We start from the raw sequence: 27,317 nt of genomic DNA, 5'->3' as shown, positions 1-27,317 counted from the left end.
TAAACTGCAGTAACAAACCTTTCAACTGCGTTCTATGCTCCTGAGTCACATAGTTTATGAATCTATACCACTCCTCAAGGACTTCTTCATTTTTTAACCTATTTTGAGGCACATCAAAATCCACATCATCTGGATTTGATTCTTCACTCTGAAGGGCAGTAATTAACACCTGTTTCTTCAGTTCTTTCTCTCTAGTATAATACTGTTTCAGCATGTTCACATGACATATATAATACCATGTTTTCCTATCTGGCATCTTTACTAGATCGTTCACCTGACTCAACTTTGTCCTGAATTTGATAGGGACCACTAAATCTGGCTTTGAAGAGATCTCTATCACTGGTAACAGTACTAACCTTCGGAAAACGTCTCAGTCTCATTCTACACTGTGCCCTCTTTAGGTGTTGTTTAGCTAACTTACTTACTTGATTTAGTCTCTCCCTCTTCTACATAACTTAAGTGTGAGATCTCTGAATTTGGTCCTGTGAATGTTTCTTTAATTAATTTTAAAGAGCTCTCACTTCATGCCCGAATATTTACTCAAAGGGAGTGAACATAGCAGATTCATTTGGACAATCTCTAATGGCAAACAATGGGACACCTTTATCCCAATCATCTGGGTAATCCTGACAGTACGCTCTCAACATGGTCTTCAAGGTCTAATGCCACCTTTCTAAAGCTCTCTGGGATTCAGATGATACACACTGGATTTAAAGTGCTGTATACTTCAGCTATTCATAACCTCCTTAAACAGCCTAGCTGTAAAATTTTACCCTTGGTCTGACTGGATCGCCCATATCATGTGGAGAAAGCTACTAACTCCTCCACCACCTCTTTTGCCTTGATACTCCGTAATGGAATTGCCTCCGGAAATCTGGTAGACATCCATTATGGTTAACAAGTGCTGGTTCCCACTTTTAGTTCTCGGGAAGGGAACTACACAATCAATTTTATAACCCGTGTGAAAGGTTCTTCGAATGTTGGAATTGGCAAAAACGGTGCTGGTTTTATTACCACCTGTGGTTTACCTACCATTTGGCATGTATGACACATATGGCAAAAATTAACCACATCCCCGCAATCCCTGCATTTCAGGCCAATAAAAATGTTTTTGTACTTTAGCCTGAGTCTTTTGTACCCCTCGGTGACCTCCTACGGGTAGTTAATGTGCTACCCGTAACACTTCCTGTCTGTATGCTACCGACAACACAATCTGGTGCACTGAGGCCCATTACTCCTCTGTACTTACCAGCTATGGACTCCACTTCCGTCTTAGAATTCTATCTTTCAGATAATAACCTTCAGGAATATTCCCTGCCTCCTTTTTGGTGCACTCATCCACATATATATCTTTTATTATCCTATCTTGCTGTTTCAAGACCCTTAGCCTTTCAGGACTAAATACTTCTGTCTGACCCTCTGCCTGTTCAGGTTTTTACTGCACCCAATTGGGTGTTGCTAACTGAAACTCAACTCCTTCATCTTTCTCTTTAGTTTTTGCTTCGTGCTGTGACTTATGATAGTGGGATCTGATTACCACACAGTCTGGGAAAATACCAGAATGTTTCTGCCTTAGCTCCTCAGTTTCTTGGTCTTCCTTGGGCTTCTCCACAACAAGGGGTGTCACTCCCACCTTGGATCCTGCCAAATCATTCCCAAGAACAAACTGGATTCCTGGAACTGACACTCTGTCAATCACTCTCACTGTTACTTCCTCAGTCTTGAGTTGGCACTCCATCCTGATCTTACACAGGGGAATGCTAAATTTCTGTCCATCTGTCCCACAAATTACCACACTCTTGGGTAACAGATCAGAAAGACTGCAAATTCGCTCATCTCTCACAATCAGTGACTAGTTGGATCCTGTATCTCTCAAAATTATAACTTCTTGCACTTCACCTCCTGTTCTTTCTGAGTAAACTTTACCCACAGAGATGAATTCTTTGTAGCGATCAGGTACAGACTCCATACCCAGCCCCTGCCGAGGCTGTGCACTCTACTGCTGCTCCTCAGCTCTTCTTGGGGTCTCCTTTATTACTTTCACTAATGCCACTGGCTTAGTTTCTTTTACCACATCTTTTCACACAGTGCCCTTCTTTAACGGCCAGCACTGTGACTTCACGGTGTCCCACTTTACCACAGTGGAAAGATCTGAGGCCTTTCACCTCCTTTCCACCCTCTTGGGCTTCTTTTTTATCCCATGGTAAAATCTTACCAGTGTTCTCTACCCTTGATTTCAGAGTGTGGGATCTCCCCTTCCCCCAACTTCTATCCCTCACAGGACATCTTATGCACCAATATTTATTCATCTGCTAATTCTGCTACCCTTCTCACTTCCTGGACTCTCTGTTCCTCCACATGAATTCTTACAATCTCTGGAAGTGAGTTTTTAAACTCCTCCAGCAGAATAATCTCTCTTAGAGCCTCAAAGGTCCTATCTATCTTTAAAGCATGCACCCATCTATCAAAATGACTGTTTAATTCTTTCAAACTCAACATAAGTCTGACCTGGTTCCTCCTTTATGTTTATATGCTTCTGGTACCAATTCATAAGCACTTAAAATAACCTGTTTAACATCTTCATAATCTTTTGACCCATCATCTGACTAGCTCTGCCTACCAGTTTAGTCTAAACTAGCGTTACCCATAAATCCTCGGACCATTCCATCTACCTAGCCAATTTTTCAAATGTAATAAAGAAGGCTTCAACATCTTTCTCAACAAAATGTGGCAGAGTTTTGACATATTTGTAGATATCACTACCTTCTCTTTTAATCTCCATCCTGTTAACTTGACTTTGCTGACTAAGTCGCAACTTCTCAAATTCAAATTCTTTCTCTTTTTGCTCAGCTAAGAACCTTCTCTTTCTTTCTTGTTCCTCTCTCTCTCTCCCCCCTTCTTCTTTCTCTCTTTTTCTCTCCCTTCATTTACCTTCTAACTCCATTTTCCTCAATTGTAATTGATGTTTTTCTACCTCGACTGCACTTCCTTGTTTCTCTGACACACCTAATTTCTGCCTTACTTTTGCCCTTGGTTAAACCCAAATCTAACTTCTTTTCTGATTCTAAAAGTATGGCCTTTTTCTTTCCTTCTAAACTTCCTTTGCAAAATTGAGAATCATCTCCATACCCCAGAACCTCTGTAGCAATTTTAAGAGCCACTTCTCTCACTTTTAAATTCAATCAACCGCAAGTCACCGAAATTAGACAAATTGTCTCACCTACATTTTATTTAAAGATCTCGGACACTAACCTGCAAGTGTTTAAATCTACTGGGTTTTATCATACCCCAAATCTAGCCAAATCTCAGACTGAATCTGTCTCAACCTGTTCAAATCACAAATCCAAGACCCAAAATGTTTAAATCTTGGACGAGCACCTAAACTGTTATGACACAGAGTAAACCACCACCCCTGCAGCTAATTTAAACCAACAATACAGAAAAGATTCACTCCGTGCCATAATCTGTTAAAGTTCGAGAGGAAAGGAACTATCCCAAAAATCTCTATTTAAAGGGAAAATTAACAATTTTATTCTTTAAGTTGAACAGGGAATATTAACAAATTTACAACTCCTTTCTCTTAAAACTAACTTTTTCCTCCCCCTCTCCAATATTGGTCCAATTAAAAAATCCCGATTAAGATTTACAAAAAAAACTCTTGTTTTAAAACCAGGCAGCTTTCAGTTGTGCTCTGTATTCCTGTCTCCTTCTCCTCTTCTTGGGGATTTTGCTTCCCAGGTCTTTGATATATAAAGGTACCTTTCTGAGAGCAGATCCATCTGCAAGCTGTCTTGTTGGCTTTTTTTTGCCACTCTGGCTAACTCTTCAAAATGTCTGATATTTATACACTGAAACATCGGATCATTTCATTGGTTTGATGTCACCCAAAATAGAAAGATTCAAATTCGACTGGACTTTTGTATCGAGTGTATCATTTAAACTGATTGGCTGAATTTTGAATTTGTTTTTGTATCCTGGCAACACAGCACGAGATATGTCTTTCAACCCAAATGTTACATTTTTAAACGTTCAGCACACTTTGTGCCAGTAGAAATTACATCTCCCTTAAAGATACAGTACACCTACAACTTCATAGCAGGAGCAAGTTGATCATTTGTTTGTGTCCTTTCCATCCCCAATGCTCGACCGTGAGCAGCAAAGGCTGACCATGCAACCACGACAAGGGCCACTGTCACCAAAACCAACATGAGGCCTAACTGGAGCATCACTTCCACCCCCTTTGTTGCCACCGTCACAGCCACTTGTGCTCCTACCAACATCACCTATGCCACGTGTTCAGCCACTTCCACCCCCACTGATGTCACTCACCTGAACACTGCTGCCAGAAATCGCTAATGATATGCCCTCCCCCCACCCCCATGGATCCCACAGTCACAACCTCTGACACCCCAAAGCCCTGGGTGAGCATCACCTCCATCAAAGGTGTTACCCCCGGTCCCTCTACTAGCACTCACACTCCAGTTGCAGTCTCTTCCCCCACTCCCAGCTCCAGCCCTATGTCAGATTCTAGCTCATGGCCCTGCTGAGTTTTCACCATCCCCCCAGACCTCCCCCTCACTCAGGATGAACGATCAGTCCTCAGCAAAGGCCTTACCATCATTCACATCTGCTCCTGGACAAACAAATTCAACACATGTTGTGACATCAAACACTTCTTCTGCCGCCTCCACCTCCGGGCTTACTTTTTCCTCCAAGACTCCAGCCCTTCTCCCGACCCCAAACATACCCCATCCACCCCGACACCTCTGGCCGGTCTGTTATCTGCCCTTAATCTCTTTATTTCCAACTGCTGCCGGGACATTGACCGCCTCAACCTGTCCACTCTCCTCACCCACTCTAACCTCTTACCCTCACAACGCACAGCCCTCCACTCCCTCTGCTCCAACCCCAACATCAGCATCAAACCAGCAGACAAGGACAGGGGGGTGGAATGCAGTGGTAGTTTGGCAGACTGACCTGTACACAGCTGAAGCCAGGCATCAACTCGAAGACATATCCTCCAACTGTTCCCTCAACCACAACCTTACCTCCATCACCAAACCGTCATCTCCCAGACCATACACAACCTCATCATGTCAGGGGATCTCTCACCCACAGCTTCCAACCTCGTAGTTCGGGAACCCTACACCAACTGGTTCTACCTCCTGCCCAAGATCCACGAGCCTGACTACCCTGGTTGACCCATTGTCTAAGCCTGCTCCCACCCCACTGAAGTCATCTCCACATACCTTGATACTGTCCTATCCCCGCAGTCCAGGAACTCCCCACATATGTTCAGGACAACAGCCACGCCCTCCTCCAAGTCTTCCGTTTCCTTGGCCCCCAATGTCTCATCTTCACATCTTCACATCCAGTCCCTATACACCTCCATCCGCCATGACCTGGGCCTCCAAGCACTCCGTTTCTTCCTCTCCCGATGTCCCTATCAGTACCCTTCCACTGATACTCTCATTCGTTTGGCTGAACTGGTCCTCACCCTCAACAATTTCTCCTTCGAATCCTCACACTTCCTCTAGACCAAAGGGGTAGCCATGGGCACCCGCATGGGCCCCCAGTTATGCCTGTCTCTTTGTCGGTTACATGGAACAGTCCATCTTCCGCAGTTACACCGGCACCATTTCCCACCTTTTCCTCTGCTACATTGATGACTGCATCGGCACCACCTTGTACCCCGATGAGGAGGTTGAACAGTTCATCAACTTCACCAACAAATTCCACCCGACCTTAAGTTCACCTGGACCATCTCTGACACCTCCCTCCCCTTCCTGGACCTCTCCATCTCCATCAATAGTGACCGACTCAACACTGACATCGTCTACAAACCCACCGACTCCCACAGCTACCTGGACTACACCTCCTCCCACCCTACCTCCTGTAAAAATGCTATCCCTTCTTCCCAATTCCTCTGCCGCATCTTCTCCCAGGAGGACCAGTTCCACCACAAAGCACACCAGAAGACCTCCTTCCTTAAAAGACCGCAATTTCCCTTCCCACGTGGTTGATGATGTCCTCAAATCCTTCCCTGTCAAAGTGGAAAAGGGACAGTATAGGTTTTCTGATAATCACAAGTATGTACCTACAACTAGAAGACGTGAACATATTATGATATGATTGGATAATGTGTGCCATTTGAATATAATTGGAAATAATAGTTGTATGTACTAACCTGGAATGTAGACTAAGTGAACACAGTTGTATAGGAGTATAAGTGAGTAAACATGTGACCTTTTGGTTTGAAGTCATTATCTCGAGAAATATTGTTTGGAAGGTTGCTATTTGTAAAAATAGTATAAAACTGTTGTTTCTATATAAAGTTTTGAGTTGTACACCAGCCTTGATCTATTCATCTCTCATGAATGCTTGCCTTAGTGTTTAAGCAAAGAAACATGAGTTCTTCTGCTCTAAAGAGAAACTGAAAGGTTAAAGTTTATCCTTTTACCTGTCTTCAGGCACATATTTTGGCCTCTGTTCTTTTTGATTTTGCCTGTAGGGTGGTTCCCTGAGACCTCACCTCAACAGCTTCTCAACACAAGAAAGATTGAGTTCCTGGTTCAGGGCAGCAGAGCTATGGCAGCACTAATATGTGTGAACACCAGCTATCCTACCAATTGACTGGTCCCTGGATGAAGAGGTTGCCTCGTCAGGAGTGGATTGGGCCTGTAGGCACTGGAATTTAGAAGAATGAGTGGTGATTCTGTTGAAAGAAACAGGACTCTGAGAGGCGTGGACAGTGTGGATGCTGGAAGGATGTTCCCCTTGTAGGACAGTCTAGATCCAGAACTACTTAACAAGGGTTTCCCATTTGCTCAGAATTCTCTTCATTAAGACCAGTGGAAGCTGTACCATTGAATATGTTCAAGATGACGTTTGACAGATTTTTGAACTATAGAGAGTCAAGAGTTACAGGCTACAGGGAGAAGAGTGAAGTTGGCTCTGTTTTAAATTTCTTTAATAATAACTGCTGTGCTTTTCCAACACAAAATCAGGACAAATCCAATACAGCCAATTAACACTGCCAGTCCACTCCCAGTCATCAGTGAAGTGATAGAAGGTGTTGTGGACAGTGCTAAGGTGTGGAATTAACCTGGAAAAAGCTGAGCCTTGGCCTCATAACAAACCTTGGTCCAAACATCATCGAAGAGTTGAACTCCAGAGGCGTAGTTTGAAGTGAAGGGAGCACTAGACTGTGCATGGCATCAGGGAGCCCTAGAAAAACAGAAATCAGTGTGAATCTGGGGGGAGAGCTCACTGCTGCGCAATGCTGTACCCAGCTCAAAGGAGGATGAAATAAAAACAAAAGCTGAAAAAGCTCAACAGGTCAGGCCACTTTTGTGGAAATAGAGTTAACATTTCAAGTTAATAAGCTTTCATCAGAACCAAGACCTTTTATTTGACCTTTGTCATGAAAGGTCATTAATCTGAGAGGTTAACACAATTTTCTGCACAGATGTTGAGTTTTTTTTTCTAGCATCTTCATTGTTCTTATTTCAAATTCTACAGTGTGTTGCTTTGGTAGAAAATAATGTGGCTGTGAGTGTTGAACACCTATTATCTCTGTCCCATTCACTCTCTTCTCCACTGGCACACAGAGGCAGCTGTGGGCGCTGTATATGAGATGCACAGCAGCAGCCCACTATGGCTCATTCAACAGCATGTTCCAAAGCCACAACTCCAATCATCTAGAAGAACCAGGGTAGCAGCTATATTGGAACACCAAGAGTTTCACTCCCAAACCACAAACAATTTTGCCTTGGACAGGTGTGGACAAGGTCACAAGTCACACAACACCAAGTTATCAGCCAACAGGTTTATTTGAAAACACAAGCTTTCAGAGTGCTGCTCCTTCATCAGTTAGACCCTCCATCTGAAGAAGGAGCAGTGCTCTAAAAGCTTGTGATTTCAAATGAACCTGTTGGACGATAGCCTGGTGTCATGTGAATTCTGACTTGGAACTAAACTGCGACAAAATCCCAATAGCACTGTAGGTCTTCTATCAGCATATGGACTGCAGCTGTTCAAGAATACAATTTACCACCATCTTCACAAATGCAATTAAGGACATTCAACAAAGCTGACCTAACCAGCTAAGCTTGCAACCAATCAAAGAGTGAAAACAAATTGTGGATGGATTTTATAAACAACATGGAGGAATACTGTGCAGCCATCTCTCTACAGCATTAATAAAACCATTGTATGCACTGGTCTCTAAAGAAACGTCAAGTTTTCTGGACTGGCATTCTGCAAACCTGTGAAACTACACCAGAATTGGGAGTCTGGTAAACAATGCTTGATTGATGCAGGTAACATTTAGCTATTGGGGCACTGAATCGAAACTGGCATAATATCCGGTGGGTGATATCATCCTGTCTCTTCTGGTGGGATGTAAACACGAGATGCACCTGCTCCCACTTCTGGCAATGTTCTCGAAAGCGCAGGAGTCAGTGGAATGGGATCCTCTCCAAACCTCTGGCTCCACTCCCGCTCATCCTGGCTGCTTTATTAATGGGCGAGAGATCCTGGGCCCTTTATTATCCTTCACATTCTGGTCCATGCTGTCCATCCTTCCTCAGCTGCCACTTTCAACAAATGTAACGCTTTTATGTTCCTTAGTTGATTTATTTCCTATGTGGATTTGTGTAACCTTCCCCGTGTAAGATATCCCGGTGCTCCCTGATGGGTGGAGGGCAGTGTGTTCACTCAGGCGAGTTTCCAATGCTTCAGCACTAAACCAATGTTTCCAGTACATCAGCACAGTCCAAGGCTGCATTCATGAACCAACATTTATACTGGTAAGTGGCTCATTAGCTGCATGACGAGTGATAAAGCATCATTATTGTAGCAGCGAAGACCACAGATTTTGCTTGTTCCTGCTTCATTACATTCTCAGGAAGTGCATATTTATTTTTTTTAAAAATGCATTTCTGCAACTTTGTCAGCAATTCTTCAATCTCTTCAAGTAGAATTAGCATTTTCTTAATTTTTTTTTCTGAAAGAAATAGACATTTTGGTCCCCAGGACTCCTGCTGGTATGGCTTTCTCTGCCACTATTTCTGTTGTAAGTCTTGACTAGTCACAGTTTGATTCATACTTCTCACTTTCATTCCAAGTCATGTAATTACTATCACAACTTCAATGCAGTGCACTGCCATGGAATTAAAAAGCGCTTCAGGTGTCTGATTAATGTGCTTGTTCCAAAATTAGCTCTGTCTGCCTCAACTAATGATTGCCCTGTAGTGTGAACAGATTGCCTTCAGTTTATTATTGGGATCTATGGTGGAATCTTTCCAGACAATTCTTTAATGAAGAATCATAAAACGACGGTGTAGGCTTTCATGGTGCTGGATTAATGTAGAATGAGAAATTGAAAGATTTATATGCATGAACTTCCTCAGTCCCATTCTGGCACTACCACAACAATGATGATTTAAAGATCAATAACTTATGAAGGGTTTACCAATACAGCTATGATTTCATATGTAAGCATTATTATCATATGCCAGATATTCCTGTTGTTACTTTGTTGAAAATATTCTTATTAAATGTTGCAGGTTACAGAGGGACTTTGATAAGCTGCAGCGCTGGGCTGAGATGTGGCAAATGGAGTTTAATGCAGAAAAGTGTGAGGTGATTCACTTTGGAAAGAGTAACAGGAATACAGAGTACTGGGCTAATGGTAAGAGTCTTGGTAGTGTGGATGAGCAAAGAAATCTTGGTGTCCATGTGCATAACTCCCTGAAAGTTGCCATCCAGGTGATAGGATTTTTGAGAAGGCATATGGTGTGTTAGCTTTTATTGGTAGAGGGATTGAGGTCATGCTGCAGCTGTACAAAACTCTGGTGTGGCCGCACTTGGAGTATTGCACACAGTTCTGGTCACCGTAATATAGAAAGGATGTGGAAGAATTGTAAAGGGTGCAGAGGAGATTTATCAGGATGTTGCCTGGTATAGAAGAAAGGTCTTATGATGAAAGGCTTAGGAACTTGAGGCTGTTTTAATTGGAGAGTAGAAGGTTAAGAGGTGATTTAGTAGAGTTATACAAGATGATCACAGGATGAGATAGGGTGGACAGTAAGACCCTTTTTTCTTGGATGGTGATGGCTAGAATTAGGGGACATAGCGTTAAGTTGAGGGGTGATAGATATAGGACAGATGTCAGAGGTAGTTTCTTTCCTCAGACAGTAGTAAGGGTGTGGAATGCCCTATCTGCAACAGTAGTAGACTCGTCAACTTTAAGGAGAAAGTGAGGTCTGCAGATGCTGGAGATCAGAGCTGGAAATGTGTTGCTGGAAAAGCGCAGCAGGTCAGGCAGCATCCAGGGAACAGGAGAATCGACGTTTCGGGCATAAGCCCTTCTTCAGGAATTCCTGAAGAAGGGCTTATGCCTGAAACGTCGATTCTCCTGTTCCCTGGATGCTGCCTGACCTGCTGCGCTTTTCCAGCAACACATTTCCAGCGTCAACTTTAAGGGCATTTAAATGGTCATTGGATAGACATATGGATGAGAATGGAATAGTGTAGGTTAGATTGGTTTCACAGGTCGACGCAACATCAAGGGCCAAAGGGCCTGTACTGTGCTGTAAAGTTCTATACTGCATGTTCTATGTTCTATACCTCGGTCTTTGGATTCCTGGATCTCTAAGATGGTAACATTGTGGAGGGTGCAGCAGATGCTCAGGAACTTTGGGACCTGCTCTGTGCTATAGGGTTCTTGCTGAGGATCCAAGGCATTGGACTCATTATTTACAGGAGGCAGGTTGCCTACTGGACTATATTCTGGATCGGGGCTCACTTTTCTCCTTCATTTGATAGCAGAGTACGGGAGAATTGGCAGTCATTATCCAATACAAATGGGGTAACCCTTGTACCTGAACTGTCACCCTTTGGTACTCTAGGAGGGCCCATTGCTGCAGGACAACTGCATTATGATTGCTGCCAGGAGAGAGGACATTCGTGAGATTGTAGGAGGGATGTGGAAGAATTGTAAAGGGCGCAGATGAGATTTACCAGGATGTTACCTGGTATAGAGGGAAGGTCTTATGAGGAAAGGCTGAGGGACTTGAGGCTGTTTTCATTGGAGAGAAGAAGGTTAAGAGGTGAATTTGTAGAGGCATACAAGATAATCGGAGGATGAGGTAGGGTGGACAGTGAGAACCTTTTTCCTCGGATGGTGATGGCTAGACTGAGGGGACACAGCTTTAAATTGAAGGGTGATAGATGAACTTGGCAGAATCATGCCCTAATCGCTAAAAGTATGAAATAGATGTCCTTGTGGTTGCCAATCCCTTTTTTATTTGTTGCACATCCACCTGTGTGGAATCAGTGCACATCCCACACCATTGGGAATCCTGGTATCCTGACAAAGCCACATGGCACCTCATCCTGCTTGTCCCTTCTCAGAAAAGGGACAATGGACTGCCTCCTCCTGGGGCAGATGACCTCCATGACATGGCCTCATTCCAGCATTGGTTGACCATTTGGCCCATCAAGATCAGGCTAGTTCACTGTAGAGCAGTCCAACAAATCCAACCAATCCTTGCCTATCCATGAGGACTTTGAATCATAGTGACATAGAGTCATATAGCACAGAAACAGACCCTTCGGTCCAACTCATCTCTGCTGACCAGATATCCTACATTAATCTAGTCCCATTTGCCAGCACTTGGCCCATATCCCTCTAAACTCTTCCTATTCATGTACCCATCCAGATGCTTTTTAAATGTTGTAACTGTACCAGCCTCCACCACTTCGTCTGGCAACTCATTGCATACACACACTACCCTCTACGTGAAAAAAGTTTCCCTTTTGGTCCCTTTTAAATCTTTCCCCCTCATCTTAAATGGGATCCCCCACCCCAGGAAAATACTTTGTCTATTTACCCTATACCTGCCCCTCATGATTTTATAAACCTCTATAAGATCACCCCACAGCCTCTGACGCTCCAGCCTCAGTCTATTCAGCCTCTCCCTATAGCTCAAACCCCCCCAGCATCATCCTTGTAAATCTTTTCTGCGCTCTTTCAAGTGTAACATGAAGTGGTAATATTAATGGCCTAATAATCCAGAATCTGAGACTAATGTTCTGGGAACGTATGTTAGAATCCCACTATGGCAGACAAAATACAGTATAGGCTGGGCTTATGGTAACCACAGTGAACTGTAGTAAAAACCCATCTGGTAGACTAATGTTCTCTAGGGAAGGAATTCTGTCATCCTTACCTGATCTGACCTGCATGTGACTGCAGACCCACAGCGCTGTGTTTGATTCTTACCTGCTTTCCTACAAGCAGAGATAGCCAATAAACGCCACCCTAACCAGTGTTGCCCAAATCAATGAGGAAATTTTAAAAAGACTCCACGACTTTCCAAGATAATAGGTATCCTGCTTCTTTTATTGAAATTTTACCAATACCTTAAACTCCTTCCTGGAAGGATTTGGAGGTGTCAAAATTGGGAGTGGTGTTGAGGCCACTGTCGGGACTATCTGGATCGCCCTGTGGTAAGGCAGCCCATCGGGTTGAGGGATGGTTGGGCCCGTGGATAGGACCAGTAGAGCAGAGTCTCATTGCTGTCTCCCTTTGCAGATCTCCCACCTGTCTTCAGGTGAGCCGGACCAAGAAGCTTTGCCATCACAGCCTCCAGGCTCGGGTCTGGAGTCCTTATCTCTTGCTGACAGTAAGCAGCTCCTCTGTAAAACCTACTCCTAACACATTGTCCCATTCCTTCGTCTTACTCAGCCTAAGCAGACGTGAGTTAGACCATACAATATAGGAGAAAGTGAGGACTGCAGATGCTGGAGTACCAGAGTTGAACAATGTTGTCCTGGAAAAACACAGCAGGCCAAGCAGCATCCGAGGAGCAGGAGAATCGACGTTTCGGGCATAAGCCCTTCTTCAGGAAGCCCTTCCTGAAGAAGGACTTATGCCCGAAACGTTGATTCTCCTGCACCTCGGATGCTGCCTGGCCTGCTGTGTTTTTCCAGCACGACATTTTCAACATATGATATAGGAGCAGAATTAGACCATTCAATCATGGCTGATGAGACTCATTCTCTTGCTTACTTGCATAACCTTTGATCCCTTTACCAATCAAGAACCTATCTACCTCTGTATTAAATACAAACAATGACTTGGCCTCCATAGCCCTCAGTGACAGTGAGTTCCATTGATTCATCAGCCTCTGGTTGAAATAATTCCTCCTCATCTCAATTCTCAAGGGCCACCCCTTCACTCTGAGACTGTGACCTCGGGTCCTGGTCTCTCCTACTGGTGGGGATATCTTCTCCACTCTAAAAATGAAAAGTTGAAAGCATCTCATCTGAAACTTGTTAACTGCCAGCTTCTGTTCACCAGGTCCATATTGCAGATGAACACTTGTCCTTTGTTGAGTAACATGGAAAGTCCATCAATGGACCTGTGTGGTCAAAGTTTGAAAAACGGGCATTGCACAAGTTGGTACAGGATGGGGTGTCATGATTAAATTGTTACCCATTCTCACAGGGCATCCCTGTGCAAACATACCCTTCTCAAGATGGAGCAGACTGAAAACAACTAGTGGCACAGTACCCACCACCCAGGGGTTTCAGATTCTGTAAGGCTATCTTCAGCAGCGATATCATGCTAATGATTGATGCTCTTAATAATATTGATTTATGAAATGATTTGTTTTTAAATAGTGCTTCTCATCTCAAATTTTTCACAGCCTGTGTGGACTACACTTAACTATAACTACAGTCGGAACATGGTAAAATACAGAGCCCAAAAGCAGTGCCTGAATAAACAAGATATATGAGCCCAGTGGTTGTTAAGGGATACATTTTGCCTAAGAAAAAGCAAAATACTATGGGAAGCTGTAAATCTGAAGTAAGGTCAAAATATGCTCAAAAAGCTCAGCAGGCCAGGCAACATCTTTGGAAAGAACCACGGGTTAACTTTTTTGATGAATATTCGCCAGTTCTGAGGGTAGGTCATTTACCCAGATTTTTGCCATATTAGAAAACCCGTCTGCTAGTGGTGGAAATAATAGAACTTCCAGACAATCATAAGCACCCTTCCTGAAAATAGCTCTTATCATTTTTGCAGAGCCAGTTAACTCATCAGCAACCTCCAATGAAGTGGAATTCTGGTAGATAACAAGCCTGAACTTTATAGATTCATTTGGATGACCAGGTTATCCCTTTAGTGAGGTCAGCTTATCAGCAGATGTGGTCCCTAGACACTTTTAGGGTCAGATGTTCCTTGGGGGAGGTAAGGTGCCATTTGGAATTGGTAAAAGTAGACATGAATGTGCAGAAAAAGCTCAACAACCCATTGCTGTCAAGCTCATTGGAACTCTCAACAGACACTTCAAAGCCAATTGTCAAACTCTCACAAGCCTTTGCTAAGAGAACCTCTGAAAGGGAGCTGTCAACTGCATGTGTCAAAAGTGTCCAGAGACCTTTTCCAAAGCACCATCAGAGGGAAATGTCATTGGGAGCCAGTCAAAAGTGACAACAGGACTTTATCAATGCACTTGTCAAGAGAGGTGTCAGAGGTGTCAAGAGCTTGTCAACAGGATATGTCAAGTTGCCAAGATGTTTTAAAGTCCTAACCTCTAAAGTTTAAGCATTTTTAAAAGTTTCACGACGAGCTTTTCATTCTACCTATTGATAATAACCCTGAAAGTTTATATCACTGCTGCTTGACTGATTTTACAACCATTCAATATCACAGCAGGATGCCTTCCATTTCACTGTTTGATTGACAGCTACAAATGGTTAGAATCTTTTTAAAATGGGACTAGGAATGAATTCCAGTGCCTGTTGTTATAAGGGACTGTGCTCATAAATGAAATGTTTGTTGTTACAATATATTATTTAATTGAAATAATGTAAATGTGGTAGATATTTTTATAAATTAGAGACTTTTGTCACTATTGTGAAGTCTGCAATTCACATTTAAAATTTTATTTAGAGAAATTTGTTGCATCTCATCTCTGCAAGGGGCCTGATGTCTAATGGGTGATGGGTAAGTTGACATAGCAGCTGTACAGCTAAAGAGCAAAGGGTGATGGATGAGGGGCATTGTTTGACATGTGTAGGTAGTAGAGATGGAAATGTGTTGCTGGAGAAGCGCAGCAGGTCAGGCAGCATCTAGGGAACAGGAGAATCGACGTTTCGGGCATTAGCCCTTCTTCAGGAATGAGGAAAGTTTGTCCAGCAGGCTAAGATAAAAGATAAAAGATAAATGTGTAGGTAGTAAGTTGACACAATGGATATAAATGGCCATGGGGGAGTGGGTGGAGAGACTCAGATTTTTATGGAGAGTATGAGAGCTGTTGGGGAGTAATGTGTCAGAGCTTGGTTTGAGGCATGATGAGTCATGGAGGCTGACAGGAAATAAGAGTTATGGAACCAACTGATCCCACATGAATGCCAAACCATATTCAGACCAACACAGTTTGGATCCGAACAGGTCAACCAGTACAGACTACAAATTCAATGCCTCCAACAACGGTTCCACCTCCAGATCCTCTGCTCCATACATCATAGTTTAACTTGCACTTCCACGCATGTCATTTACTGCATCCGTTGCTCCCGATGCGGTCTCCTCTACATTGGGGATACAGGACACCTATTTGCAGAGCGCTTCAGAGAACACCCCTGGGACATCCGCACCGATCAACCCCACCGCTCCGTGGCCGAACACTTCAACTCCCCCTCCCACTCTGCCGAGGACATGCAGGCCCTGGGCCTCCTCCAATGCCACTCCCTCACCACCCGACACCTGGAGGAAGAATGAGTCATCTTCTGCCTCAGGACCCTCCAACCCCATGGCATCAATGTGGATTTCCCCAGTTTCATTATTTCCCCTAACCCCACCTTACTCCGCTTCCAACCTTCCAGCTCAGCACTGTCCTCATGACCTGTCCCATCTGTCAATCTTCCTTCCCAGCTATCTGCTCCACCCTCCTCTCCGACCTATCCCCACCTCCATCCATCTATTGCACTCTCAGCTACCTTCCCCCCCAACCCTACCCCCCTCCCATTTATCTCTCCACCCCTGAGGCTCCCAGCCTCATTCGTGATGAAGGGCTTTTGCCCGAAACGTTGATTTTCCTGCTCCTCAGATGCTGTCTGACCTGCTGTGCTTTTCTAGCACCACACTAATCTTGAGAAAATAAGGGTTGACATGAGTTAGCTTGAATGGGGCATGGAAAGTACATGAGGTGAATAAGGGATGCGAAGGGTGACAGCTTAATTCTTTTGTTGGTAAACTTCAACACAGTACCAGTGCACAGAGGAAGTCTTATCACACAGCCTGGCTCTGCACCCAGCAGTGTCTGCTCTGAAACCAGGACCCCAGGGAACCCCACCATCCCAGAATGAAAATCTGATCTTCCAGCTGACTTTCTTCCTTGTTCAGGTTTGCAGACCAGCTCATCAATAAAGACCATTAACCATTTCTCTCCACGAATGCTGCCTGAGCATTGCTGCGCCAACCCCCTTTCTGTGAGTTCTTGGAAGGAAGGGAGGACTTAAGTTTAGAATGTCATCTGAAAGGTTACACCCTCAGACAGTACTGTATTGAAGTAACAATTGAGGATGTTTGCTTGATCTAACTATTCTGGGGTGGAATTGGATCCTTAATACATCTAACCTAGAGGTCAGAATGTTCCCACTGAGACAAGGCTGAATTCATTGTGAGAATATTGGCCTTAACATCATCAGAGCCCAAATACTGATGAAGGAAATAGGAATCTGGAACACCACTCCTCAGGTGTTCCTGTTATAAAATTGTAGAAACACAATTAAAAATGTCACACACATTTCATGGTGCATTGTATTCATTGAGGCATGGGAACATTTTCCACACAATTGCTCCTCCACATTTATTTGAACCTGTGCCTGGCTCATCCTCTTCTGGGAAAAAAATCTTGGATCTGATTCACCGAGTTACAGAATCAGATTATTATTTGGGAGAATTGGAGCATGTATTCAACCGCAAGATAACTCCGGTTACAGCTCAGGGATACGCAATGGAGGTACAACATTATCCCCACTTGTCTCTCAAAGTTAAGAAAGCCAAGGGATTACAAGTCTATTCTACCAGCAGTAAGTTCTTGCCTGCTGGCCAAGCATATTGTTGAATGCTGTGCAGTTCATTAAAATTAATGAATGTCAAATCATAGACAATGTGTCTGCAATTTTTCCAAACTGTGCGGCTGGTAAGTAAACATTCCACCAGTAACAGATAGCCATAAAATCAGCCTCTTCACATCAACTAAATTAACATGGATGGAAAAAGTCAGTAACTGAACCAGAGTTTAATTTAGCATAACCTGACTTATTCGTTAAGCCTACATGGAATAAATCATGGTGATGACCATGTGCTGCCCTCTTTCCAACCCTGCGTAACTAACCAGGACAGTTTTACCTAAGGTTCTCAAGGTTTTAGGTGAAAGTAGGTACTGCAGATGCTGGAGATCAGAGTCAAGATTAGAGTGGTGCTGGAAAGGTACAGCAGGTCAGGCACCATCCAAGGAACAGGAAAATGGACGTTTCGGGCAAAAGCCCTTCATCAGGAATCAAGGTTTTGTCAATCCTGAAATGTTCCTCACAGGCTATTGGTTTTTACGAACTACTTACTGATATGCTACTGACCTGCCTTTTCCCCAACAGATGATATAAGCAGAAAATCTAATTTGCAATTATAGACTTTTGCCCTCTGTTTTAATGTAATGAAGATGATTGTTGCAAGTGTGTCTCTACATTCCTGTTTTGGAGAGATAATCTGATTCCCAGGCCTCAGTTGGCATATTGTTCAAACTAAAGCTAACTTCTTCCTATCCTACAATATGTCTCCATTTCTATAACACTTCCCACTTTCAGCAACACCTTACTTCTGTCTCTGTCCCTTAAATTTTTACAGACTCACATTAGGACAGACTTGCACTATCTCTACATCCCCTGCCAACTTCTGAGCTCCACACATCTCAAACTCTACTGCCCACAAATACATAACCTCAAAGCTATTTCCCTGGCTTTGTCCATAGTCTTGCCATATTCTAATTCAGCTACCTTACCAAATTTGACCCAATCCTCAGAGTCTAACCTTTGTTTTATCTCAAGCTTTACCCCTCCTTCACTTTACCACAGTTAGAGAAACCTTCAGTCACATTGACCGCAGACTCTGAGCTTCATTCCCTAGAGTCCCAGATTGCTATTTCCTCCCTAGCATAAAAGGTCACCTTGAGATCTTTTCACCCATATACTTTTGCTAATTGGTTTAGACTCTGCCTTTATTTCTTTGCGTCTGCTCCTCCTATGTGAAGAATCCTCAGATATTTTCTCAATCAAGGCAATTTGTAAATGCATCATTATCATAGGATCATAGAATTACAGAACAGCTGTAGGAAAGAAGGAGGCCATTCAACAGAATGTGCTCACGTTTGCTTTGTACGTGTAGCTCAGCAAATCCAACTCCCCTGCATTTTCCTCATTGTCCTGCACTTTGTTTCAAAAGATGTCATTATCCAATCTCTTTTTGAAAGATGTAATGGAATCTGCCTCCACTACACTCTCAGGTCGATCTTAATCACTCACTGTGTAAAAATTTTATTTCTCATGCTGGCTTTTGTTTTTTCGCCATTCACCTTAAATCAGTGTCCTCATGTTTCTGAACCCTTGCACTAATCATACAGCTTCTCTCTATCCACTCTGTACATGTTTCTCATGATTTTATATGGCCCCTGTCAATCTGCTCTTGAGCCTCACTTCTCCAAGGAGATCAGCCTCAACTTAGCCAATCCATTCGTGTATCTGAACTCCCTCATTTCTTGAACCATTCTTTCAAAGCACTTCTGCACACCCTCCAATGCCTTCATATCCTTCCTAAAGTGTGGTATATAGAATTGGATGGAGTACTCTTGTTGAAAGTGAAACAATGTTTTATAAAGACTCATGTAATCTCTATTCTATTTATGAAGCCCAGGATCCAATACACTTGCATTCCCAACCTCCCTTGTTAATGTCAATGATGTCTCAACTCCACCAGTTCCTGTAACTCTTTTAGAATATTATACCTTAATCTACATTGTCCCTCCTCATTCTTCCTATCAAAATCAATCACTTCGTATTTTCTGCATTAGGCCACTTGTCCACTCATTCTGTCAACTTGTATACATACTCCTGAAGTCAATCACTGCCCACCACTACTGTCTATTTCTGGTCACTTGGCTTCAGTGACTTGATCAATATCAACTTCAAATTGCTATTGCCATGTTATTCCAAGGACTTGCTGATGCCTATTATGGTATTTTATCAAACATTTTTTTGGAATTTCATATAATCACATCAATCCTTCATTTACCAAAAAAAACTCAATCAAACTAGTTAAATGTGATTTTCCCTTAATAAATTTGTGTTTGCTTTCCTTGCCAGGCTCAGTTCAGCAGAAATTATCCATGTAACAGATATTCTGCTTTGCAACTTTAAAGTTGTCAAAGTAACATGGAAAAAAGTCATACGTTTGTTTTTGTTTGAGATTTTTGAGAAAAGTCAATAAGTTAGCCTGTGTCTGTGTCTCGGGGAGAGACGAAGATAATCACATCTGGTGAATGTACAGAACATGGAAATGTTTGTAACCTTGTCAATTGAGTAAGAAGTTAAAGAGTGAAGACAGGAATGATACTTCTTGGGGGTGGGGGGGGGGGGGGGTTCTCGGCCATTTGATCAAACATAGTTTCTGAGAATTGAACTTCAACTTCCTTTAATCTTTGATTTGTCCTCCTGTTTCAACGTGTGGCTTTGTGATCTTGTTACCACACTGTCAGGAAAAATCCGGGGGTATATTTTCTGTAACATCTCAATTGCCTGATTTTCCACTGGCCTTTCAACCATGGGTAGGCATCGCTCCCACCTGTGATGCAGCTGTATCATTCCCCAGGATAAACTGTATCCCTGGAACAGAGAATTTCCCTCAAACTCCTACCACCACTTCACCACTTTTCATCAGACTGTCCAACCTCACTTTATATTATGGGACTTTACTCTTCTCATGATGAATTCCACATACTAACAACTTTACTGGTAATACTCCTTCCAAAGTACATAGCTCCTCATCTCTCATCGTCGAAGATTGATTTGGTGCTGTATCTCTTAAAATTTTAATTTCTTTACCTCCTTCCCCTGGTACAGATGAGTAAACTGTACCCACACAGATGAATTCTTTAAAGAGGTCTGGTACTCTCTTATTAACCAACCCCTGACCAGGCTATATGTTACTTTGCAGCTGTCTAGCTTCCACTGGGATCTCCTTTACCAATTTAGTAAACCCCACTGGCTTAGCCTGCTTTATTACATCTGTGCTTTTCTTAAACAACCAACGCTGTGACTTCATGTGTCCTATTTTATTACAGTGAAAACACCTGAGCTTTTTTTTACTTCCCTTCCCCCCTCATGGGTTTCTTTTTTGAGCTGTGATAAACTATCTTTACTATCTTCAATGAGATCTCCTTTTCCTTTACTACCTGAGGATTCCTCACGGATTGATATTGATGTTGGAAGCCGAACTTTGATTTATGAACTAGCTCATAATCATCTGCCATTTCAGCTGCTAATCTCTGCTTTTCCACATGAGCTTTCACTACTTCAAGAAATGAATTTTTGATCACCTCCAAAATAACAGATCCTCTAAGGAAGTCATATGTCTGATGTATTTTCAATGGCCTTATCCACCGCCGAAAATTACTTTGTTTGATCTTTTCAAACTCTGTGTATGTTTGACCAGATCCCCTCCTTTCATTCCTAAAGCATTGGCTTCTGGCACAAGTTTATATGCACTTAACATGGTTTTTTTTTACCTCCTCATCCACCCCAGATACTTCCTCTGATAATGATGCAAATACCTCGCCAGCCCTACCGATCAACTTTGTTTGAATAACTATACCTACATGATCTCCAACCATTTTATTTATTTAGCCACTTTCTCAAATGAAGTGAATAAGACTTCCACATCCTTCTCACCAAACTTTGGTAACACTTGGACATATTTAAACAGATCCCAACCAGGCTTTTGATTACGATGGGTTTGCTCTTCATCATTGTTGAGCTGAAAATGTGTTGTTGGAAAAGCGCAGCAGGTCAGGCAGCATCCAGGGAACAGGAGAATCGACGTTTCGGGCATAAGCCTGATCTCCAGCATCTGCAGACCTCACTTTCTCCTCTTCATCATTGTCCCCATCACCACTCCCGCCTTCTACCTTTGTCATTTTAAGTTGACTTTCAACTTTCATTTTTAACTTCAGAAGTTGAAAAATTCTTCCTTTCTTCTGTTTTTAATCAGTAGTCTAACTGTTTCAGTTCCTTTTCATATTCAAGCTCTTTTAATTCTTCTGCTCTTTGTTCTGCTGCAATTATCTCTCTCTCTTTTGCTTTTGCTTCTCTTTTGTTTCCTTTTGATTCTTCCAGGGCTATTCTTTCTTTTCCTTTTTCCCTTTCCATTGCCTCTAATGCAAGCTGCTTCATTTCCAAATGAATTTTAGCCATTTCCAATTATTTTGATTGCATTTCTGGCAATTGTAAATACTGAGCTATTGCTGCGACGATCTCCCCTTTCCTTGCAGACACAGGCAACTTCAACTTCTATCTACTGCCAATTCCAAAATCGTTGCCTTGCTCACTTTCTGTAAGCTACCCAAAGTGACTTCTTCCATCCCCAGGATAACTCTTAGCAACTGAAACGCCATTATTACACAATGCACATCCTGTTTAAACCAGCTGAATGCCACCCCGAAGATAAAATCACGAGACAATTTCTCCTTTGAATCCTCCCACTTCCTCCAGACCAAAGGGGTAGCCATGGGCACACGTATGGGCCCCAGCTATGCCTGTCTCTTTGTTGGCTACATAGAGCAGTTGATCTTCCGTAATTACACCGGCAGCACTCCCCACCTCTTCCTCCGCTACATTGATGACTGCATTGGCACCACCTCGTGCTCCCGCGAGGAGGTTGAGCAATTCATCAACTTCACCAACACATTCCACCCTGACCTTAAATTTACATGGACCATCTCTGACACCTCCCTCCCCTTCCTGGACCTCTCCATCTCCATCAGTGATGACCAACTTGACACTGACATTTTCTACAAACCCACCGACTCCCACAGCTACCTGGATTACACCTCTTCCCACCCTACCTCTTGCAAAAATGCCATCCCATATTCCCAATTCCTCCGCCTCCGCCGTATCTGCTCCCAGGAGGAGCAGTTCCACCATAGAACACACCAGATGGCCTCCTTCTTTAGAGACCGCAATTTCCCTTCCCACGTGGTTAAAGATGCCCTCCAACGCATCTCATCCACATCCCGCACCTCCGCCCTCAGACCCAACCCCTCCAACCGCAACAAGGACAGAACGCCCCTGGTGCTCACCTTCCACCCTACCAACCTTCGCATAAACCAAATCATCCGCCGACATTTCCGCCACCTCCAAACAGACCCCACCACCAGGGATATATTTCCCTCCCCACCCCTCTCCGCCTTCCGCAAAGACCGTTCCCTCCGTGACTACCTGGTCAGTTCCACCCTCCCATCCTGGCACTTTCCCCTGCCACCGCAGGAACTGTAAAACCTGTGCCCACACCTCCTCCCTCACCTCCATCCAAGGCCCTAAAGGAGCCTTCCACATCCATCAAAGTTTTACCTGCACATCCACTAATATCATCTATTGTATCCGTTGCTCCCGATGCGGTCTCCTCTACATTGGGGACAATGGGCGCCTCCTAGCAGAACGCTTTAGGGAACATCTCCGAGACACCCACACCAATCAACCAAATCGCCCCGTGGCTCAACATTTCAACTTCCCCTCCCACTCTGCCGAGGATATGGAGGTGCTGGGCCTCCTCCACCGCCGCTCCCTCACCACCAGACGCCTGGAGGAAGAACGCCTCATCTTCCGCCTCGGAACACTTCAACCCCAGGGCATCAATATGGATTTCAACAGTTTCCTCATTTCCCCTTCCCCCACCTCATCCTAGTTTCTAACCTCCAGCAACTCGATCCCCTGACTTGTCCGGACTTGTCCGACCTGCCCAGCACCTTTTCCACCTATCCACTCCACCCTCTCCTCCCTGACCTATCACCTTCATCTCCTTCCCCACTGACCTATTGTACTCTATGCTACTCTCTCCCCACCCCCACCCTCCTCTAGCTTATCTTTCCTCACTCCAGGTTCACTGCCTTTATTCCTGATGAAGGGCTTTTGCCCGAAACGTCGATTTTGCCTGTCCTCGGATGCTGCCTGAACTGCTGTGCTCTTCCAGCACCACTGATCCAGAATGACCCCGAAGATAAACACCAACATTCACCACTCACTGTCTTTGAGTCCAATAACCCTAAATTCAACCTCTAATTAAATATTTGCATCCAGACAAGAGCTTCCATGATATGATCCAAACCATTTTCAAACATATCAAGGAGATAACCGAGACCCTATCTTTTATGGCCCGAAACGTCGATTCTCCTGTTCCTTGGATGCTGCCTGACTAGCTGCGCTTTTCCAGCAGCACATTTTCAGCTATAGACCCTAACTTTTGTCTAGTTAAATGCAAGTGTAAGGTGTTGTGTTCCAGATGTGACCTTATAGAGTTTTATAAAATCATGAGGGGCATGGATAGGATCGACAAGGTCTTTCCCCTGGGGTGGGGGAGTCCAGAACTAGAGTGCATAGGTTTAGGAAGAACAGAGAAAAATTTAAAAGGGACTGAAGGGGAAACATTTTGCTGCAGAGGGTGGTGCGTGTATGGAATGAGCTGCCAGAGGAAGTGGTGGAATCTGGTACAACTGCAACATTTAAAAGGTATCTGGATGGATAAAGTAATAGGAAGGGTTTAGAGGGATATGGCAAATGGGACTCGATTGGGTTAGGATATCTGGTCAGCATGGACGAGTTGGACCGAAATGTTTGTTTCCGTGCGGTACATCTCTATGACTCTTTGACTCTATGTGATTCAATTGGTCATGCTACTTGACTTTAATCAAAGTACACTCTATTCTTACCCTACAGTTAAAATACAAACAAAATAAAGAAGAATTTGTATAACTTTAACTCTATCTGAAAACTTATCAGAATAATAGATAATCTAGCTACTAAACAACAACTGTTCCAATATAGTAACATCCCATAAACACACCCCTGGCAAAGGAAAAATCAGTAAAATAGATTCTCTCACATGCAATGTTTCTCCAGTCTCGGAAGAAAGAACACCAACAGAAAAATTCTGGCGGAGAGAGAACTCTAACTTTTTGCCATGGATGAGAGAGATGAAACCGCCTCCATAGACAACTTCAAACCCCAACTTCTGAAAGCTAAACTAAGACCCTGATTCTGTGGGAGCCTGACCCAACCCATTCATGCTGCTTCTATTGTACCAACTTTTAAAAAATACCCAGGGTTTCCCAAGCTGTTTACTTTATTGGCTTGGAAGAGACAATTCTTCCACTTTGGCTCAAAATCTTTGTTCAAAACAAAGGACAAAAATACACATCTCAAAACCATAGTATTGTCACATGACCAAGATGACCAAACTGAAACTTAGAGTGTTTGCAAAGATTTGTAGCCCGGGTTGTGGATGAGTTCGTAGATTCATAGCGTGGTGAATGAATCTACAACTTTAATGAAACTTATAGTCTGTGAGCCAGATTTTCTCCTGAGATCTGACATGTCCCATGTTACTGCCAGCTTGGATCAGAGCACAAGGGTGTAATGTCTGCAATTCTCTGGCCCTACCTACATACCTAAAGAGGATTGGAAATTCATGGCTGTGACTCTGCAATTTCCACCCTTATTTCTCTCAGTATCCTCAGATGTTTCTGGTCTGGTTCTGGTCACTTGCTAACTCTAATTATGGTCAGCCTTTCTCGTGCCTCTCTTGGGTCAATATTTAGCCTATTTTGGGTTTCTGGGTTCTTAATTACTTGCACTTTTACAACAGTTTTGGAAGCATCTTCATCCTTGACAAAGTATACATTTTGAGGATGTAACTCTGAAGATAGATGAGGGAGATCCAGTAGATGTAGTGTACCTGGATTTTCAGAAAGCTTTTGATAAAATCCCACATAGGAGGTTACTGAGCAAAATTAGGGTGCATGGTATTGGGGGCAAATTACTAACTTGGATTGAAAGTTGGTTGGCTGATAGGAAACAACAAGTAGCGATAAACGGCTCCATTTCGGAATGGCAGGCAGTGACCAGTGGGGAGAAAGTGCGGTCTGCAGATGCTGGAGATCAGAGCTGAAAATGTGTTGCTGGAAAAGCGCAGCAGGTCAGGCAGCATCCAGGGAACAGGAGAATCGACATTTCGGGCATAAGCCCTTCTTCAGGAATGAGGAAAGTTTGTCCAGCAGGCTAAGATAAAAGGTAGGGAGGAGGGACTTGGGGGAGGGGTGTCGGAAATGTGATAGGTGGAAAGAGGTCAAGGTGAGGGTGATAGGTCAGACTGGGGTGGGGGCGGAGAGGTCAGGAAGAAGATTGCAGGTTAGGAAGGCGGTGCTGAATTTGATGGATTTGACTGAGACAAGGTGGGGGGAGGGGAAATGAGGAAACTGGTGAAATCCGAGTTCATCCCTTGTGATTGGAGGGTTCCTAGGCGGAAGATGAGGCGCTCTTCCTCCAACCGTCGTTTTGTTGTGGTCTGGCGATGGAGGAGTCCAAAGACCTGCATATCCTTGGTGGAGTGGGAGGGGGAGTTGAAATGTTGAGCCACAGGGTGATTGGGTTGGTTGGTCCGGGTGTCCCAGAGGTGTTCTCTGAAACGCTCCGCAAGTAGTCGGCCTGTCTCCCTAATATAGAGGAGGCCACATCGGGTGCAGAGGATGCAATAGATGATGTGTGTGGAGGTGAACCTGCACCTCCACACACATCATCTATTGCATCCTCTGCACCCGATGTGGCCTCCTCTATATTGGGGAGACAGGCCGGCTAGTTGCGGAGCGTTTCAGAGAACACCTCTGGGACACCCGGACCAACCAACCCAACCATCCTGTGGCTCAACATTTCAACTCCCCCTCCCACTCCACCAAGGATATGCAGGTCTTTGGACTCCTCCATCGCCAGACCACAACAAAACGACGGTTGGAGGAAGAGCGCCTCATCTTCCACCTAGGAACCCTCCAACCACAAGGGATGAAATCGGATTTTACCAGTTTCCTCATTTCCCCTCCCCCCACCTTGTCTCAGTCAAATCCATCAAATTCAGCACCCCCTTTCTAACCTGCAATCTTCTTCCTGACCTCTCCGCCCCCACCCCAGTCTGACCTATCACCCTCACCTTGACCTCTTTCCACCTATCACATTTCCGACACCCCTCCCCCAAGTCCCTCCTCCCTACCTTTTATCTTAGCCTGCTGGACAAACTTTCCTCATTCCTGAAGAAGGGCTTATGCCCGAAACGTCGATTCTCCTGTTCCCTGGATGCTGCCTGACCTGCTGCGCTTTTCCAGCAACACAGTGACCAGTGGGGTACCACAGGGATTAGTACTGGGACCGCAGCTTTTTATAATATATGTTAATGATATAAAAGACGGTATTAGCAAATTTGCTGATGATACTAAGCTGGGTGGCAGGGTGAAATGTGATGAGGATGATAGGAGATTACAGGGTGACCTGGACAAGTTAGGTGAGTGGTCAGATGCATGGCAGATGCAGTTTAATGTGGATAAACGTATGGTTATCCACTTTGGTGGCAAGAACAGGAAGGCAGATTACTACCTAAATGGAATCAATTTAGGTAAAGGGGCAGTACAGAGAAATCTGGGTGTTCTTGTACACCAGTCAATGAAGGTAAGCATGCAGGTACAACAGGTAGTGAAGAAGGCTAATAACATGCTGGCCTTCATAACAAGAGGGATTGAGTATAGAAGCAAAGAGGTTCTTCTGCAGCTGTACAGGGCCCTGGTGAGACCGCACCTGGAGTATTGTGTGCAGTTCTGGTCTCCACATTTGAGGAAAGACATTCTGGCTATTGAGGGAGTGCAGCGTAGGTTCACGAGGTCAATTCCTGGAATGCCGGGATTATCTTACACTGAAAGACTGGAGCGACTGGGCTTGTATACCCTTATATGTCTCAATCAGAGAGGATCTGATTGAGACATATAAGATTATTAAAGGATTGGACACTCTGGAGACAGGAAACATGTTTCCGCTGATGGGTGAGTGCCGAACCAGAGGACACAGCTTAAAAATAAGGGGTAGACCATTTAGGACAGAGATGAGGAGAAACTTCTTCACCCAGAGAGTGGTGGCTGTGTGGAATGCTCTGCCCC

This window comes from Chiloscyllium plagiosum, unplaced genomic scaffold (assembly GCF_037043375.1).
Source record: "Chiloscyllium plagiosum isolate Xiang-an unplaced genomic scaffold, Cpla_swu_hap1 HiC_scaffold_9, whole genome shotgun sequence".
NCBI classification, from domain to species: Eukaryota; Metazoa; Chordata; class Chondrichthyes; order Orectolobiformes; family Hemiscylliidae; genus Chiloscyllium; species Chiloscyllium plagiosum.
Note: the sequence above shows the minus strand (reverse complement) of the source record.